At 25.5% G+C, this 4,866-nt stretch overlaps 1 protein-coding gene across 1 annotated transcript in view; it reads right to left on the reverse strand.

Annotated features, from left to right (window-relative positions):
- LOC102673509 (acylglycerol kinase, mitochondrial) overlaps window positions 1-4,866 on the reverse strand; it is a 22,853-nt gene that overhangs the window by 10,629 nt on the left and 7,358 nt on the right. The gene's annotated exons all lie outside the window — the stretch shown is intronic.

The raw sequence follows: 4,866 nt of genomic DNA on the forward strand, positions 1-4,866 counted from the left end.
TTCATTATAATATTTATTTATTTAAAAAGATTATTTGATTCTGTTTATTTTTTCTATCAAATTTCTAATTTTTTAGGTTATGTTTTATTTTACTTTGAATTAAAGTTATTCTTTTATATTTTATTAACTAGATTTTATTTTTAAGAAAGAAGGATTTAAAAAGATAATAATTTTTTATTCTGCTTGTTAATTAATTTTGAATTAAATTATGGATTAATAACTTTATTTATTTTATAAGAGATATATAGAAATTACATTACATTTATATAATATAATTTAAAAATTTTGAAATATAATTTAATTGATTATATGTAAACTAAAAAAAAAATTCAGTATATCTAAAATTGTGTATTGTAATTGTGTTGTCTCCCTTAACACAAACGTTTTTTTCTGTAATGTTATATCATCCTTTGTATTTTAACCCCTTTGAAGGGGTTACTAAAGAACACCCCTTTCAATCTCAAAAAAGGGGTAACTGCTAAAAAAGGGTGTTTTAGCTGGAAAGATATTGACTATATGTTTTTAATGTTTTTGATTTATTTTGATGTTTTTTTCTATAACTAATTTTATTTTATCATTATTTAATAAATAAAAATATATAAAACTATTTTATTATGAAAAAATTAGAAATTTTGTGAAAATAAAAATAAAATTCAATTCAAAATATATTATGAATTGGACAATTTTTTTCCTTATATTATTAGAATTTAGAGGAAACACCCCTTTAGTTATTGGAGTATTATAATCGAGCATAGTCTATCTTTTTAACATTTCAGTTTGCTTTTTAAAACGCATCTACCCTTTCTAGTGTTGATGGTAGATATATCCCTTCCCTTCTTTCTATTTGGAATCGGTAGGGCACACCCCTTTTAGTGAGGGATTTAGAATATTCCAGTGGAGCATGCTCCGTCTGCTAGCCGTCACAGGCTGTGTTGTAAAAGTTCTCCCTTTCTAACATTTGTGATTCTACTTCGAGGGATTGGTTGGGAATATTCTATGATTGGTCAGAGATGTTCGGGGATATATTGAGTGTACCCTGGTATAGCTCTTCTCCGTAGCAAGTATAGAAGGAAAGATCAGTTTAGCTGAGACTACCGTTGAGTCTACTTCAGAACATGTGTTACTTAATATTAATATAAGTTAAAAAATTGTCTGTGATTATACGATGTATTTATAAATATATTAATAACATGTCGGTGTGTAAATATATTAAAAAATTAATATTAATATTTCAATTATGTTTTATTTTAATATTTGTTTATATATATCTTTTGATTATATAAAAAAAATAAATATTAAATGCAAATTTTTAATTATAAATTTTATTTCTTTTATTTCTATTTTAATTCTTGTATAATATAATATTGTATTTTAATTATTTTATTTCAATTTTCTTTGTTAATAGTAGAACATTATAACATGTCATAAGTGGAATTTATTTTTTTCAGAAATAAATTTATTTGCATAAAAAAATAAAAGATTTCTTTGTGATAATTATTTTCATTTATTTTTATTTATTTTATGTTTTTTTAAAAACATTAAATATTATTATAAATATTATTTTTAATGTCAATATAAATATGTAATTAATAAATTCATATATTTGTACACCAGTTAGACATATGATTTATTCAATCATTATATACAAAAATTCTTATAAATCTTTAAAAATTGTCAATTCAGGGTATACTCAATTATGATGTGTCAGTGATGTGTAAAATTTTTAATATATACAACTAAGAATGGGTAAGTTTGTATATCTGTAAATTAAATACTCTTATATGTATATATAACTATTTTAATTTTATTTCTGTTTCAATAGTGTACATTGATAATTTTCACAATAATTGTATAACCTTTAATAATTTAATCATATATAATAATTGTTATAGATTAGATTTTTATTATAATTCTTTAAAAATTCGTAAGAGAGCGCCACTATTATAGATTTTTAAAATAAGGCTATTTTCTTTACTTATTCAAATATTAACTTAAATGGTTTTAGATAATGGTATTTGAAATAAAAACTATTTCAGTAATTTTTTATTACCAATCATTTTATTAATTATATTCAATCTTATATGTATTTTTTAATATTTCATAAATATTTATAACATAATATATAAAATTCAATGATAAATTGAAAAAAAGCAAATATTATAAAAAAATTATTAAAAATTCAATGAAAAAGTGAAAAAAAGCAAAAATTATAACGAAGTTATTACAAAAATAATTTTTTTATTAAAATTATGTTTAATAGTGTTTATATTTTTTGCAAATTTTTTTTTTCAAAAATTTATTATAATTATAAATGTGAAAATCTGATTAAAAATCAAATTTGATATTGAAAAAAAATTAGTTCTTATACTTATATAAATATAATAAAATAGTTTAATTGTTTTTTTAAAAATAAATATATAAAAACTAAATTCCATTGCATTTTTATGCATATATATATATATGCATAAAAATTTTGGTTTGTATAAAATTAAAAATATAAAAGTATTAAAGTAAAACGAATTTATATATATATAAAATAACTCAAAAATTTTATTTATTTATTTATTCATAATTTATATATTCTTTTTAATTTCATTATTTTTCACATAAGATGATTGTATTTCCTAATATATCATGAATTAAATTTTCTCCTTTTATTTATTTATTTTTTCAACTATTTCATTATTATAGGAATAGATGTACAAAATCATTACAATTATAAAAAAATTATCAATGTAAATAATGTTTTTAATTTTAACTATATTTTCATTGTTAGAATTAAATTATTAAATTATTGTCCGAATGTAAATATTTTTTTAATATATACATCGTTTGAATATTGAAACTTATTACTCGTATCGTAAATATTTATAATATTTATTATTCAATAAAGCGGAAAATTCAAAACCAAAAATATTAAATAATTCGCAAATGATTAAATATTTAAAAATATTTGAATATTTAATATTCAATATTTACATTTTTTTTTTGACTGCTCAATTAAAGAAATTGTCCAGATTTAAAAAAGAAAGATCTAAATAGTTTTACGCGCTTATTGTCAATTTGAGATACGAGAATCTAAACTATCTTAGGATTGCAAAAGGATATAATCTTCTTTTTTCATGCATCTTTGTAAATCCATGCGATATTATCTTCATTTTTTTCTTCGTTTTTAGATCGGTTGCATGCTCAGCAAAGCCGTGTTTGCATTTCTCTCTCCGGGGAAAAAATGGGGGTGGCGCGCAATTTCGAAAAGCCGATTTCAATTCCGTTTCCTTTTATACAGAAAAAGAAATCTCGAGTGCGGCTCTTTTCGAGGGGAGAACGGCCACCTGGGATTACGAGAATCGCGTGGACGGGGCTGAAAACACGTGCGAAAATCCCAAATCCTGACGTCTCTGCCCTTTGCATCGATCGTTCCTCTCTTCCTTTTTTGATATTTTTTTTTCCTCTTCCGCTTTCGTTATCAATCAAAATTTTTAATCTTTTTATTTTCAAGCCAATGAGTTATTTATTCTATGTTATATTGCCTGTTTTTATCAAGATTTTATATACAAAAGTTATTATTAAATGTTCGATTATATTTGAATGCAACTGTTTAATTATAATTATAATAAATTTAATTATAAATAAATTTTCATAAAATGAATTTTTTTTAACAAAATTTCTTTTACATACATAATCAAATCATTTCGGTCTTTATAGTTTTCGTTCTATCAATTCTTTTATGTGCTTTTTCATTTCTCTTCTTAGAAAAATTTTTTTCCCCTCTAAAAACGGAAATTACGAATACCTCGGATTCTAGAATTATTTTTTGAAATTCTTTGATGGTGTGTGATATATTTTTGATCATCGGTTTACCATTTTTTCATTCTCGCTGCGCGACGCATAAACACATTTTTATATGACACAAGAGTTGATGTATCTTTCCAGAAGTCGGTACCGGAAGGAATAACGCTCTTTGTCATGTACGATAGCGTTCTCATTGATATTCGATCAGCGTCTTTGTTCTTCTGGGACAACCCCCTTGCAACCCCCATTTCTCATGCTTTTCTCTGTTTCCTTTGTTATATATTGTCGGTGAAAGGTGTCGGAAGGTACTTGATTCGCGAATGCTTTAAACACCTCACGAAACATTTGTTCCTTTCAGTTTTATAAAAAAATTTTAGAAAAACCTTCATGTGTATACGAGTTTTGAACCATTTATAGAAAAAGAAACAGAGAATAAAAATGAAATCGATAAAAGTCGAAATTAAATCGAGTCGATTTTTATCACGAATCGCGCGGAATTAATTTCCATAATGAAAAAAAAATTATAAATAATTTCGAGCGAATATAAATAAAAATTCAACGAATGAAAACAAACCGATAGTATTCCCTTTCTTTGTCACATTTCTTTTGCCCCGTAGATACGAGCATCATCGATACGATTCGTACGATCCGTGTTCATGAGGATTGTCCTTAAATGCGTGTCGTAAACGGAGGAAGAAAGAAGGAGGAGCAAAAGGAGAAACGAGGAGAGGAGGCGGTGGTCCGTCGTGCTACTTCTACTTTGTAAGGGTGCCTCGTGTTTCGCGGGGCCAGGTTCCGGGCCAATAAAAACTTTACAGCCCCGTAATGAATGCAAGAAATAATTATCTCATGAATACATTAGTTTTACTATCCTCCGACATGGACACGGACCGTAAAGCCGGCATTTGATGTATCTCGACCCAAAGCCGATTTTCAGTGCGTGTCCGTTTGCTCACGATCCTTAATCGTTCGTCTTTCTTCCTCTCTTCCCTTTTTATGCCGCCCCTCTCTTCCTCTTTCACCGTCTTGCCCATTAGCACTAAGTCGATAGAAACGCGAGCCACTGGATTGTCT

This window comes from Apis dorsata, unplaced genomic scaffold, assembly GCF_000469605.1.
Source record: "Apis dorsata unplaced genomic scaffold, Apis dorsata 1.3 scaffold_99, whole genome shotgun sequence".
NCBI lineage: Eukaryota > Metazoa > Arthropoda > Insecta > Hymenoptera > Apidae > Apis > Apis dorsata.